The 15,882-nt window shown below is 39.6% G+C and overlaps 1 protein-coding gene across 3 annotated transcripts in view; it reads left to right on the forward strand.

Annotated features, from left to right (window-relative positions):
- nt5c3a (5'-nucleotidase, cytosolic IIIA) overlaps positions 1–15,882 on the forward strand; it is a 29,847-nt gene that overhangs the window by 7,204 nt on the left and 6,761 nt on the right. The window contains exon 1 of one of the 3 annotated variants that reach the window (XM_020926043.2): positions 7,486–7,531. The exons of 1 other annotated variant lie outside the window; for it this stretch is intronic. The gene's annotated coding sequence lies outside the window, so the exon portion shown is untranslated. Of the gene's footprint in view, positions 1–7,485; positions 7,532–11,862; positions 11,920–15,882 lie in introns of those variants that run through there. One more of the 3 variants, XM_055164302.1, reaches the window with a different exon arrangement.

The following is a 15,882-nucleotide window of genomic DNA, read 5'->3' on the forward strand; positions in this document are numbered from 1 at the left end:
AGTTTGGATCATTAAAAGAGAGTATTTCACTTTAAGCTTGAGCAGACAGTGGTGTAACAAAGAAATACTGTTAATACTTAAAAACAGGGATATTTCGCAGTATATCTTAGAGTATATCTTAGAGTATATCGATTATCACAAAATCATGGAATGTTTGTATCATGAGCCAGGTATCGAGTATTGTATCAAATTGTGAGGGACTCTGTGATTCCCAGTTCTACCCACAGTGTATCACGTTAGACCTGTAACTGTGCACAAGGGTCATTCAGTGCCCCCCCACCGACCTCTGACCCCGCAGCTACGTGTCATTCCAAACATTATGACGGTCTTTAAAGTCGCCCTCTGAACTTTTTCCTGCAACGCGACGCTCAGAGTGTGTCCTACGAACTATTTTTATCTCTGCTTAGTGACCACAAATGACCAACTGACCACTGCACTGACCTGGAGGAGCTGCAGACGAAGCCTTAAGACAGTTTTTAAACAAGGGGTATTAAGCAAGATCAACTTTTTTGAGCTTTCTGCCGAGTTATAACCCTATTCCTTCATCAAAAACACACCTGATGAAGTTTTAGATGTCATCCATGCATATTTGAGGATTTTAGCTTTATTTTATCTCCTGGGCAGCACGATTCTGAGCAAGGCTCCGCCCACAAGCCTACGTCACCCATGCTCCCACATGACAAATCTTCATAAATATACAAAAACAGGTTACACAACGGTACACAGCGACTTGACAAACCTGACGTGACGTGAGGTAGTTTCATTATCAGGGTGCACGCTGAATGTGTTGCGATGGCGCTCTGAAGGGGGAGAGACGTAGCACCGGGAGCAAGGAGAGGGGAGACTCACAGCATCAAAAATGATCGTCAGCATGATGTTTTATAATAGGATTCTTTTCAAAGTTCACATTTTAATTAAGGATGTAACAATAACCGAAATATCGTAATATTGTATCGTCTAAAGTCCAAAAATATCGTGGGCTGTCAGAATATATCGAATTACAAGTTCCTTTGCTTGAATGCATCGTTTTATAGTAAGAACAGCTAATAAAAAAAAGGGAACCATGATGCATTTCAGTGCAGACAACGTGATGAAATATGTTTTTTACTTGAATTCTTGAGATTATAACAGTAATAATTCAACCAAAATCTTATCAAGGTATTTTAAAAGCAAAAAAGTGCCCTGTTTGCAATAGTATTACACTCTCCAAAATATAAACTGCATATTGTGATAATATTATACTGAGAGATCTGGATATCTTTACATCCCTGGCAGTAGTTGTGGTAGTAGTAGTACAAGTTATAGTAGGCCTAGTAGTAGTATTTGGTTAGTGTGGTATACTTGTTGTAGTAGTAGCGATTGGAGTTGTAGTTGTGGTAGTAGTATTGGTGGTTGAAGTAGTAGTTGTAGTAGTAGGCAGTTGGAGTATTAATTGTGGCAGTAGTAGTACTAGCTATAGTAGGCCTAGTAGTTGTAGTTGTAGTGTATTGTAGTAGTTACAAGCATAGTAGTTGTAGGAGTAGTGGTGGTTGAAGTAGTAGTTGTAGTAGTAATGGTGGTTGGAGTAGTAGTAGTAGTAGTAGTAGTAGTAGTAGTAGTAGTAGTACCATTTAGTGGCTGGAGTAGTAGTTGTGGTAGTAATAGTACTAGTTATAGTAGGCCAAGTAGTTGTAGTGTGGTGTAGTACTAGTGGTAGTGAAGTAGCAGTTGTAGTAGTATTAGTAGTAGTAGTAGTAATACTTGTAGTAGTAGTGGTGGTTGGAGTAGTAGTAGTTGTGGTAGTAGTAGTAGTAGTAGTAGTAGTGGTTAGTAGTAGTAGTAGTAGTGTGGTAGTAATAGTTATAGTAGGCCTAGTAGCTGTAGTGTGGTGTAGTAGTTACAGTAGTTACAAGCCTAGTAGCTGTAGTAGTAGTAGTAAGGATTGGAGTAGTAGTTGTGGTGGTAGTAGTAATGGTAGTAGTAGTAGTAGTAGTAGTAGTAGTAGTAGCCTCGTCTCGTAGGATCCCGTGCACACTGAACACGCACTCATTCAGTTGTTTCTTCCGTGTTTGTAATCATTAAAATACTTGGTTAATGTAGTAGGGGTGTAGTATTAGCCGTGGCAGAAGAGGCTACTGCAGTAAAAGTACTGCGTGTACTGTGTGTAAGGTGTGTACTGGTCTAAAGTGGGCCACTGGTCACTGTGGTTCTGTGTAACTGGAGCTCTTTGGCCTAGTTACAGACTCAGGAATGTCCTCCCTCAGTCTGAATACAACCCACTCAAAGCCTTTAGCATCAAATTCACCAAAGGGGGCGCTGTTGCAGGCCCACTATTATAGACTGAGTTGTTTTTAACAGGCCTGAGCTGAGGGACTGATTAAAACAGCATCTGCAGCCCTGAAAAACGCAAAGTCATGGTGAATTTTCAACAAAACTGCAAGAACTGTGGGGTAGGGAGGGATTTTTGATGGGAGAGGCACAAGGATGAGAGGCAGGATCTTAGACTGTATAAATGGACATAGCTAACCCGCTAGATGTTGTGTTCCAAACAGGAAGTGAGCACGGGTGCGCTTCCAGCTCCATCAACTGTGTGAAGAATTCCTCAGTCGTCCAGGTAGAATCCATGGCGAGGAGAAAATTCAGTTTGTAGACTGGACAAAAGTTAGTTTGGTTGAAGACGTTTCACAGCTCATCCAAGCTGCCTCTTCAGTTCTGAAGAACAGTTTGTCCAGTCCACAAACTGAATTTTCTCCTCATCTTCCTAGGGGTAAATTGTCACCCCTTTCGTTGCAACTTCTGTTGTGAGACTCGTTCTTTTGGTTCTTAAAATGTTTGTATAATCTGATCTACGTGATCCTGATGAGGCATGGGAACATACTGAAATGTTGTATCACAATTATCATGGCCAAGATAATTGAGATGAACGATTATATCAGGGGTCTCCACCTTTTTCATCCTGTGAGCTACTTTTTGTAAAACGAAAATGCCAGAGAGCTACTCATTTTAGCGGTCTCCAGAAATGTTGTAAATATAAGAGCCATGGTGCGGTGAAGATGAGATACAGTTAGATGTCTAGAAAACATAACCCATTATCCAGTTATCAGTCCACACAATTAGGCATCAAAATGATACATTTACAAAAGAACTAGACATTGAATCAATCAAATTTGAGTTATTCAGCGCGGTATGTATAATTCAGAAATCCCTTGGCGAGTTACTTGGAAGGGGGTTTAGAGCTATTGGTAACTCCCGAGCTACAGATTGGAGACCCCTGGATTATATCATGATAATTATGAAAGTTTCTGACTTTTTCAAAATGTTATGGACATGAATAATTATAATTTTAACATTATGAAGATGTTCTATATTTAAACAACTGTAATATTGTACTGTGAAGTGAAGTGAAGACAACAATGATCTAGGAGAGCTCAGTATGGTTAGGTTTCATTTTTTCTGCACTTTCTGCTGATATAGTGGTGATTCTCTTTGTGAGCGATTATCACGATTATGTAAAATGTGACATGAACAATTATGTTTATCCTTTTTATCACAATAAATGATATTATTGTTTATTGTCCCAACCTGGTTCATGTACCATTTGTTCTTCTGAATTTCAATTAAGACTGAAAAACAATGAAATGGGAAAACAGTATGCCTAAATTTTGATATTTTATTCTCTGGTTTATTTGCAGCAGAAGTTTTGCTGCTGAAGGACTGACCTGAAAAATTGTTGCAGTTTTGTGGACAAACATGTCTCATCTTTTATAGCGACGTGTTTACTTTCATGTTGTAGAAAGTCATTGTTGAACTCCAAGACAAGAAACAGGAAGCAGCGATAAACTCCTTTGTTCAGTTGACACCGTAGATCTATAGATCCATGGTTGACACAGAATCCACACACAGCTTCTGCTGAGCAGCAGAACTTCTGCGGCAAATAAACCAGAGAGAATAAAATATCAAAACTGAAATAGTCACCATGACTGTTTTTTGATTGGTGTTAGTGAAAAATAAGCTTTAAATTAAATACTGGAAATAGAGGTCGAAATCGGTTGTTTTTTGTTTGACACTAAAACAGAAAAATTAAATAACAAACTGTTTTCCCATGTTATTGTTTTTCGTTCTTAATTGAAATTCAAAAGAACGAGTACATGGACACATCCCTAATCCTGATGTTTTTATTTCATTATTATGTCCATAATTCAGGATATGAACATTAATAACAGACCAATCCTGAGCCGTCTTTCTCTGAGGTTGCGCCTGCTAGTGTTAACATCAGGTTTGATTGACAGCATGGCATCGCTCTGGACTGGCTCTTTGGTGGCTGTCAGTGGTGGAGCATCACAGCCTGCAAGTCCTTCTCTGCTGGCCTAAAAAAATATCTGAATCACAGACTGATGTTAATTATATTATTATTAAATAATTCCAGATGTTCTGTCCGCTTCCTTTCAGAGCTTTTCTGCTTTTTTAGTCCACTTCTTCATACAGACAAGATTTAGTTGGTTGGATATGAAATGTGTTCAGATTGTCTCTTGTAGTTTTTTTCACGCTGCGTCTGTTTGTTGTTTTCTGCTGCAGATTTACTGTAGGGTTGAACCTTGACCTTTAGGGAACCCAGCGCTAGCGTGTTTTTAGCTTGTGCGTTGTTAGCAGGGGAGGGGGGAGGCTGAAAAATGCAGTGTCAGCTGGAGTTAGCGCAGCAGCTGACCACACCGGCACTAACTGATTTTAAGAATGTGTGTTTCCCCTGCAGAGGTCAAAGGTCACAGAGCAGCAGCTTATGGAGAGCACTGCAAAAACATGTCTTTGAGTTATAACTTATTAAACTAATATATATATATGTTAGTTTTTTATTGATAATGTGATAGAAAATTCAATATAAAAAAATAAGTGCTTAATTTAAATGGCCTGATTTTTGTTTTGTTTTTTGTTTTTTTCCATGTTTTTGACCAAAATGTGTGTCTCCTCTATAGGTCTGGTATCATTAAGAAGATACAATACCTCGATACATACTATATTTTTCAGACTATAATATACTATACTATACCAGCCAAAAAATGCATAATGAAGAAGAAAAAAACATATATAAGTCACACCAGACTATAAGTTGCACTTTTTTGGGGAAATTCTTTTGATCAAATCAGAGACCAGGAACTGACATTTCCTGATGAAAGTCAAGTTGTAGTAATAACAACAGAAGAGAGAACAACAGACTGTTAACGTCACATATGAACAGTTCTTCAGATAAATATAACATAAACAACAGAACAGAACAAGTTTACCAAACTCTCCATCTCACTCCAAATCACTAAATCCATTCAATTCTTCATCCTCGGTGTCACTTCTGAGCAACTCGGCCTCGACCTCCAGAGGTAAACAGAGCGACGCTTCCTCTTCTGTGTCGCTGTTGTCAGACTCAGCATCAGTTCCAGTTAGAATTATTCGGGTCTTTCTGAATCCCGACAGGATGGTTTCAGTGTCACTGAAGTCCAGGCTTTGACCATCCATCCAGTGACTTCAGGAAAGTTTCATGGTGCATCTTCCTGGTGTCACAAGTTTCTCTTTCACTCCAAACTTTCTTTCTGCTGCTCGATTATCGTTTTCAGCTGCAGATTTCACGGCTTGCAGTTTGTAATCTACAAAATCTGATTTTGTTTTTGGGGGCATTTGTGTTCAGTCTTCTCAGTCATCTTTATAAGTTTGTTTAAATGTTAAATTGTTCAGTGATGCAGAAGTAATGGTGTGATCGACTGACATGATACAGACAGAACAGAGGCTCTTTCTGCAGGAGACATGTGCAGTAGAGTGAAGTGACAGTGATACAGGAGGAACAGGAGCAGCAGATACTCACACACAAGACTATAGCCTCTCGTGGCTTCAGTTTGAAATTTTTAATATATAAATTGCACTGAAGTTTAAATCACAGGAAACACCCAAACCATGAAAAAAAGTGTGACTTATAGTCCGAAAAATACGGTAGGCCACGATACCATACATATCTCTGTAGAGTGCATTTTCAGTTCGATACGATATATTTCAAATCGATTCAGTGCAGTTCAATAAAAAAATAAAGTCTAAATCATGGCTGTGAAACTAAAAGTCTTTGTTTAACCACTTCTTGTGCAAAGTTCATATGAAACAAACATTTTAATCATCAAAACTGTGAAAATGTCAAATGTTTCGTATAAAATAACATACTCTTTCCTTTTGGACAGTGCAGTGGTGTGTTTATTTGGAGTTGTGTTGACGCTGCTCAGCTGATCTGTTATGATGTTTATTTTGAGCTACACACCCTCCTCCCCTCCCCTCCCTCTGCCGTCTCGTCCTCCTCCTACCCTCACCTTCTTTTTTTCTGTACACCCCTCCTCTCTCCCTCCCCCTCTCTCTGTTTACCTCCTTTTTTTCTCTTTTCCTCTGTAACCTCATTGTTCTCTCTCTCTCCCCGTCCCCTCACCTTCTTCTTATTTATTTTTTTCTGTACACACTTTCTCCCTCCCTCCTTATCTCTCTGTTTACCCCCTTCTCTCTATTTTCCTCTCATCCTCCTTCTACCTTTTGTGCACATCTTCTCTCTCCCGCTCCTTCTCTCACTCCCTTTTTCTCCATAAGCCTCTCTCTCCCTCTCTCCCCCCTCATCTTGTCCTCCTTTTACGCTCTCCTTTTTCTCTTTTCTATACACCCCTTCGCTCTCCTTCCCCCTCTCTGTTTACCCCCTTTCTCTCTCTCTTTTTCTCCATAAGCCACTCTCTCTCGCTCTCTCTCTCCTCCTCTTCTTGTCCTCCTTCTACCCTCTCTTTGTTCTTTTTTCTATACACCCCTTCTCTCTCCCTCCCTCTCTCCATTTACCCTCTTCTCTCTCTCTTTCTCTATAAGCCACTCTTTCTTTCTCTCTTTCTCTCTCTCTCCTCCTCCTCTTCTTGTCCATCTTCTTCCCTCTCCTTTGTTCTTTTTTCTTTACACCCCTTCTCTCTCCCTCCCTCTCTTTTCTTTTCTCTTTGAGCCACTCTCTCTCTTTCTTTCTCTCTCTTTCCTCCTCCTCTCGTTCTCCTTCTACCCTCACCTTCTTTTTTCTTTTTTCTATACACCCCTGCTCCTCACCTTCTTTATCTTTTTTTCCGTACACCCCTTCTCTCTCTCTTTTTCTCTATAAGCCATTCTCTCTCTTCCTCTCTCTGTCACCCTCTCTCTCTCTCTTTCTCCTCTCTTTATAAACTCTCCTCTCTCTTCCCATTTATTTCCCTCTCTCTGTTCCCCTCTTCTCTCCCTCCCACCATCATTCTCTCCCTGTCTCTCTGTGTCTCTCTCTCGTCTCTCTTTGTACATCCCCCTCTCTCCCACTCATTCTCTTTCTCTCTTGCTCTCCCTTTCTTTCAGTCCTTCTCTCTCCCTCCTTCTCTTTCTGTATCTCTCTCTTTCTCCCTCAGCCCCTCCCCTCCCTTTCTGCCGTAGCTCCGCCCCCTCCCCCCGTAGCCCCGCCCCTCTCCTCTATAAAAGCCTCGTTCACACAAACAATCTTTTCCTCACTCCGCTGCTCGACGCGAAAACAACAGGCGAGGTAAGGCTCACAACAGGCTGCCATCTTTAGGACTTTTTAGGCTACTGTAAGTGGCATAAAACAAGATCTGCTGAGGTTTCACTTGAATTATGACACAAAAACGTGAGCAAAATTGTAAAAATGTTATATTGTAGTTATTGGTGTCAGTATTTCTGTTTGTCTGTGTTTATTTTGTATTTAATTCTAGTTTATGTTATGTTACATGTTAGAAAAGTGCATTTAATTTCACATATATGAAGGGTAAGGAGCACTTAAAAGCCACAGTATGTAACATTTTAGCCAAAAATATTAATAAATATATATATTTTTTTTTATTGCATCAAAAAAAAATTGAAAAACATTCTTTGTTTCTGTGCGTGTGCTTGCATCTCCACAAACCTGATTCTTATTTGACCTGCATGTTCCCAAGAAAATGTTCCTTTGGCACGAAACTTATCTCCATCGAGAAGTATGGTTTTAACTTTTTATTTCCATGGAAACGTGCCAACAACAGAGCATACTGTACTTTAAATCTGTTGTTAAATGTTGCTCTATAATTGCAGATTTTGTTTTCTAGGTGATAAGAAAGAAATATATGCAAGCTAAAATAAAATAAAGATAAAGAAATTGTGATTTAAGTCTATTTTTGTGATAATTTTTGTTTTCAGCTAATTTGGAAAAAAAAAGAAAAAAAAAAAGATATGTGTTTTTAAAAAAAAGATAAAAATGAGTTCTGGTTTGTGCTTATTAGGGGTGTGCAAAAATATTGAAATATTGAAATATCAATATATTATATCGTTTAAAGTGATGATACAGTATCGATATCGTGCACTGCTGTATTGATATATCACCGAGTATTTTTTGGTATATTTTACTCAAATTATTTTGCTCGTTTTTACTCGTTTATGCAGCAGATTTGACATTTTCACTGTTTTGATAATTAAATGTTTGTGTTTCATGTGAACTTTGCACAAGAAGTGAAGTTTAACAAAGACATTTAGTATCACAGCCATGATTTAGACTTAATTTTTTATTAAACGTATCGAATATATTGTATTTAACTGAAAGCTCACTGTATCGAGGTATGTATCATATCGTGACCTACGAATCAAGGTATGTATCGTATCGCAACCTATGTATCGAGGTATGTATCGTATTGTGGCCAATGTATCGAGGTATGTATCGTATCATGACCTATGTATCGAGTTATGTATCATATCGTGGCCTATGTATTGAAGTATGTATCGTATCGTAGCCTATGTATCATATTATAGCCTGTGTATCGAGGTATGTATTGTATCGTGGCCTATATATTGAGGTATGTATCGTATCGTGGCCTATGCATCGTACCGTGGCCTGTGTATCGAGGTATGTATCGTATCGTGGCCTATGTATCGAGGTATGTATCGTATCGTGGCCTATGTATCGAGGTATGTATCGTATCGTGGCCTGTGTATCGAGGTATGTATAGTATCGGCGACTCCTGAATGATACCAGCCCTCATGCTTATAATAACAATAAAAGCTGCAAACTTGAAAATAAAGCACAATGTATCAATTGCGACACCAAGAAATTGACTCCATACTCGATACTGATTACGATACTAGTATGAAGATTTTAAAATGCTCAGTTTTTTAGCAATAGAATGTCATTTTTAAACAGGAAATAATAGTACTTTTTTGATAAAGCTCACTAAAATCACTCTAAATTTGACACAGTTATGTGATTTTTCTAATATCGATACCTGCTCAAATGAATATCTAGTTTCGATTAGTATCTGATTTTCGATGTTTTTGACGACCCTATTGCAAATACATCTGTACAGCGACTTTATAATCACACAGGAATGAGAACAATCCAATTTTTTGTACTATTTTGGGAGCTACAGATAATAAAGTTAAAAATCTATCACAGGAAATACTTCAGAAACGTCCTGTCGAGTCTTACACAGTGTATCGAAAATCAGATACTAAGCAAGACTAAAACTAGTATCGAAACTAGATCACCATTTTTCGCAGGTATCGATACTAAAAAAGTCCCACAAATGAACCTTCCCAGTATCAGAGCACATAGACCACCACTACCTGGATCATTTAATGTTGAAAATCATGTTCTAATCATGGTCTGAAAAGGTGTGTGCAATTGGAATCAAGTGCTGAGTCTATTCCTTAGTATCTTAATCATGTCGGAAGTTTGAGTATCATGACTACGGTTAACAGTGGAGTTGTTTTCAAAGTAATTCTAGGTGTGCGTGGATCCTAAAGTTAACATAATTACGTTTTAAAGATTGTCATTTGAGCCTTGGCATTGCGTCGGGACATGATCCTGTGTCTTTACGAGGTGCCAGACTCCTGTTATGCTTACGTAACGCTGCAACCGGCTCCCCCATAATCTCAGCCTGAAGGAGAGGAGGAGGAGGAGGAGGAGGAGGAGGAAGAAGAAGGGAGGGGGGTGTTCCCAATCCAGCTGACTGCAACAACAGCTACAGCCGAGGGGAACACGAGGTGCTCTTTCCAAGAACAGCTTTAAAATTCAAAAGAACCGTCCACAATAACACAGTTTGAAGCACAATACTGATACTTCGCAGCTCGTGTCATCAGCGTTCTCTGGGGTTGTGATGCTTACTGGAGGTACTGCTCTGTCTGAAGCGCTGTTACTCAAGTGAAACTGATCTGAGCTTTGTTTTAACACAATCTGACCAGAAAGAACCGACATAGCTGGAACTGCAAGAGGTGAGCTGCTTTGTGTTGTTAAACAGGATCCTCTCAAATAGCATCACAATCAGTTTTTCAGTTTCTCACCTTTTTGTCGAAAGTCAAACTCCTAAACATGACCACGAACGCTCGGACTGATCACAGGCTCCTGAAAATGTGCAGTTTAAATCCATTTTGTACTTTTTTCTTGTCTACAGATGCGCTTGAACCCTTTTTGTCAGTGTTTACTAATCGTGGATTGTGACACCATGGAAACTGCTGAGCATTCCACCATAGACATCTATGTAGAACCCCCCTGTGTGATGTCACTGCAAAGTATCAATATTGCTACTGAGTAATATTGCGATAAACGATAATACTGAAACTACTATTTGCCACGTACACTATAAAAATATCAAAATAAAGAAGTATAAAATAAACAGTGTCATTAAAATGTGCAAGCGCATCAAATATAAAGCAGAATGAACTGATATTAGGCATAAAAGTTACTCTCAACTCTCTACAGTCCAAATATTACTTTTTAAAAAAAGTAAAAAACCTCACCACTATTGTAACAAAATAATACACATGACAAATATTGAGTCTCCAAAATATATAGTTCCATTGTTTCATTTTGATGATTATCGTAACATAAGAGCGCGGTATGGAAGCTTCACTCCAGGAACTTTATTTTGTATTTTATTTTGTATTATTCATTCACGCACTCCCATACACAGTGATGGTGAGACACTGTAGTAGCCACAGCTGCCCTGGGGCAACTGAAGGAAGAGAGTACTGTTGTCATGATACTAACATTTCACTTGATTTCGATACTAAGGAATAGACTCAATACTCTGAACGATTCTGATATCACAAGGACAATAAAACACGCTTTATTTAAGCAGTAGAATGTGATTTTCTAGATGAAGTCATAGTATTGTACTTTCTGTTCCCATGTGTCTTATATGCAGTGTTGGGGGAGTTACGTAATCAGAGTACAAATTATGAGTAACTGTATTCAGTTACAGTTACTGTTTCAATGAGTGGTAAATTGGATTACAGTTACTTCGTTGAAATAAATGGATTACACGGCGGTATTTTCCTGTTTTCACATTTGGGGCTATTTCCCATTATTTTATTTTTTTTCTAGGTAATTCCACTCATTGCCGGACACTAAACCAGGTCTAAACCAGGACTAAACCAGGACTAAACCAAGAATAAACCAGGATTAAAACAGGATTAAAACAGGACTAAACCAGGTCTAAACCAGGTCTAAACCAGGTCTAAACTAGGTCTAAACCCTGGTCTAAACCAGGACTAAAGCAGGACTAAACAAGGACTAAAACCAGGACTAAACAAGGACTAAAACCAGGACTAAACAAGGACTAAAACCAGGACTAAACCACAATGAAACCAGGACTAAAACTAGGTCTAAACCAGGTCTAAACCAGGTCTAAACCAGGTCTAAACCAGGTCTAAATCAGGTCTAAACCCAGGTCTAAGACCAGGTTTAAACTAGGTCTAAACCAGGACTAAAGCAGGACTAAACCAGGTCTAAAACAGGATTTAACAGGACTTAACTGTGCTGCGCGGACCGTGTCTCCTCCTCTTCTATCAGTAATATTTTTTAAAAGACTTGGCCTTTTTATTTTCTTTTAGCAAACAAAGTATCTTATGTGAAGATTTCCTAGTCTGTGCTGCTCTACAACAAATCAGGTAATTCAAAGTATTCAGATTATGTTACTCACTTTAAATAATTTAATAGATTCTGTTACAAACTACATTTTGGGGTATGTAATCTGTAATCTGTAGGGGAATACATTTTAAAAGTCACCTTCCCAACACTGCTGATATGTGTGTAATCCCTCAGTGCTCCAGTAGGTTTCATAGTGGTCCATGGGTGTTAGGGTGGCTTATTTTTATTATTATTATTTTTATTATTATTTATTTTTTTTTTTTCAGATTCTCTAGATTAGAACCCTGCATTTGGTTCCATATCTGGCCAAAATATTTGGGTTCAAATTTTATGCAAATTAATTACAGTAATATTTAGAGGTTGCTTAAGACACTTGAAAATTACATACTACAACACAGAACCAAATAAATGAGTATTTGAATAAGTTCTCATTTTATTCTGAAAATACAAACTGAAACTGACATTAAAAATTACTTAGAAATCCATAAAAAGTTGCTTAGAAAATCCATAAAGTCCATAAAATGTTACTTGAAAATTTATCCATCCATCCATCCATTTTCGTCCGCTTATCTGGGGTCGGGTCGCAGGGGCAGCAGTCTAAGCAGGGACTCCCAGACTTCCTTCACCCCAGACACGTCCTCCAGCTCCTCCAGGCCAGCCCAGAGACATAGTCCCTCCAGCGTGTCCTGGGTCTTCCCCGGGGTCCTCCTCCCGGTGGGACATGCCCGGAACACCTCCCGAGGGAGGCGCCCAGGAGGCATCCGGAACAGATGCCCAAGCCACCTCAACTGGCTCCTCTCGACGTGGGGGAGCAGCGGTTCTACTCCGAGCTCCTCCCGTGTGACTGAGCTCCTCACCCTATCTCTAAGGGAGCGCCCAGCCACCCTGCGGAGGAAACTCATTTCGAGCGCTTGTATCTGTGATCTCGTCCTTTCGGTCACTACCCAGAGCTCATGACCATAGGTGAGAGTAGGAACGAAGACTGACCAGTAAGTCTTCGGTCAGTCTACTTGAAAATTTAAAATTAGTCAATTTCCAGGAAACTTTATGCAGCTTGAGCGACCTGTGAAACATCTCCTTTTTCTTTCAAATCATCTTTTGAATGCTAAAACCTAATGCAGAGTTCGAATCGAGGTGATCTGAAACTTAAGTTTTGACCATGCATTGATGGACCATCCTAATGGAAATAGTATACTAGTCTGTGTGCTCTTCTGATACAAGGTCATTCTAAAGACATCCAGGAAAGGTTCATTTCTGTTTCCTGTGTGACTGGGACTTTTTGAGTATCGATACCTGCTCACATCTACTTTCAATGCAAGTTCTATTACTTTTGACAACCCTAGAAGAGATGTTGTCACTCGGCTCCCCTCTGTCATATCCACATGTTTTGTCATTGGTCTGGTTACGCTGTGAGTTGTGCGTGAGGAGGTGGTGCGGTTGTTGTTCAGTTGTGCGGTGTTGTACCGGGTGAGGGGGGAGTGGGGGGAGAGGGCTTTAAATGAGTTGAGTTAAGTAAGAGCTCAGATCCTGTTTCAACACAGCTCTCCTGCTCAGAGGAATGCTCCCTCCTGCCAGACAAACCTCCCAACGGCATTTTAACTGTAACTATAGCATTTCTGAGGAATGCAGGAGTTTTATAACCAGGCTGGTGCCACCTAGTGCCTACGCTCAATTTCAGTTCTCTCCAGCGACTAGGTCAGGAATCAGAATACACTAGACGGTTTGCAAGAACCCCAGAAGTTGTAAACCATGCACTGGCCAATTAGCAGAGAGCTGTGAAGCCATAACATCAAACTCAAGTGCCTGTCTGAGTCCCTTGTGTGGAAGAGCACAACAATAAACAAAGTGGTCAAGATGGATGTAGACGAAGACAGACATTCTGTGTTGTCAACGATTCTCGAGATCGAGGATTTAAAGCCGGAACAAAGAGAATGTATGGTGAATTTTATCAAGGGGAAAGACGTTATTGCCCTTCTTCCTATGGGATTTGGTGCATTGCATACATCACGACCAAATAGCAGTGATTGGTTAAATTTTAAAAAAGTACCCGTTTCCACAAAGTGAAACCTCCTGATGAATCAGGCTAGGAGGTTTACAGTGCAAAAAGAAACCTTACATGTTGTATATATTTTGTACTTTAAAGGTCCACAGCTACCTTTTATCGTTAAATCAGTAGAAACTGGCAGTTGCTGAGGAAAACAGCTTTTCAACTTTTCCTCTTGTGTTCGTTAATTTTTACTCAGATAAAGAATACACCTGAAACAGAAATAAAATCCAGCTACCGGTAATTTACTTTTACAAGGAGATTGTGTCGACATTCCCATGCAGAGACTCAATATTTATGCCTATACAGTGACTTTTATACACAAACTATAGTGGGAGGCGACTGTGGTTAAGTCTTCTAGTCATCTGTGCACTTTTTCATTGGTGCACAGATCAGCCAGGCCTCTTGGCATGCTGCACAGTCCAATCAGACTCCATCCGGGGTGATATCTGGGTAACAAGTCATGACATCATCCCATCAGTAGTTCTTGTCCTATTTAGTTAGTTTGCTATTAGGTAGATTGGAATATCATTCATTTGTCTTGACATATATCTCTGAGTCTCACAGCTGTGATCAGAGCCCCGATCGTCACATGACCTCTCGACAGAAATATTCTATAGCCGTGGTTATATCAAATAGCTGAGCCTAGTATTTATCCTGACACAATTCCAGGACTGAACTTATCCAAATGATTGTAGTGAAGGTGTATGGAGTTTAAAAACATAATTCCTGTATTGCCACATGACATCACAGGTTGGAACAGAGTGTTTTCTGTTTGAGAGGAGAATATGTACATATGTAAATATGTACACAGCAACTTGACAAACCTTGCTGCGATGTGCAGTAGTTTCATTAGTGGGATGCACACTGATTGTATTGGGTCGCTCTGAAGGGGGAGTGACTTAGCATGGAGGGCAGACTCAGAGCGATGTGTTGTTTTCAGTGAATATTGAGTTTTCAAATACAATAAAAGGTAACATGGTGATCTGAATATGTCATGTGTTAGCGGTTAATATGCCATAGAATTAAAATTATCCTCTTTAACCATTTCTTTTAATTGACTCTAAGCAGAAAGTGGAACTACTACTATTTATTTGTATTTGCATAACATGTTGTACCAATAAAAAATGCAAAACTATCGACTAGAGCCCGACCGATATATCGGTTGGCCGATATTATCGGCTGATATGGGCACCTGGAGGCATATCGGCTATTGGCCGATATGCTTGCTGATAGGGGCCGATATTTCACGTGAGCATGTGATACATCGTTAAAAATCTTAGACTCTCTACATTCAGTTCATTTAATCCAATTTACAGACAGATAAATGTCCTAATATGTGGCTCCGCATCAGTATTTATCTACGGAGTCATTTGTCTGTGCGTTTCCGTACTGTCCCTGAACACACCACAGAGTCGCGTCATTCACGTGTGTTTGTTTACACCCGCAGCGGTGCGCAACACTGAGATTATATTCTTTTTACGGACAATCAGTTTGAGTCTGGATTAAAAGGACATTTATTAGTGCAGATTTGTGATGTGAGGAGGAGCCTGTGTGAGCGGTGAGTGTTGGAAATATGTCGACTTTGAAGCTAGTTTTGGTGATTTGTTATGGGTTAGCTGCTGTAGCTCCCGCACATAAACAGGCTGTTTTCTATTGGCATATTGTAAAGTGACTACATTGGCCTTATATTTGTTACTGGACCTGCATTGATATGTAAATGAGCTGTGAATAGACGTGTGAATTATGACATTTGCGCATATAATTAATTACCGCGGCGCGCACGTATTTACGGCTAAAGGCTAATAGCGATTGTTTCTTTACTAGTTATGGGTCGGTCGCGAACGAAATGACTCTTAGAGCCGACTCTTTGAAGCGAACGACGGGAGCCTGATCCTTACTGGGAGCCGTGTTTTCTCTTTCTCTCACTTTTTTTTCT

Source organism: Boleophthalmus pectinirostris, unplaced genomic scaffold, assembly GCF_026225935.1.
Source record: "Boleophthalmus pectinirostris isolate CB_2022bp ecotype Guang Dong unplaced genomic scaffold, ASM2622593v1 HiC_scaffold_6, whole genome shotgun sequence".
Lineage (NCBI taxonomy): Eukaryota > Metazoa > Chordata > Actinopteri > Gobiiformes > Gobiidae > Boleophthalmus > Boleophthalmus pectinirostris.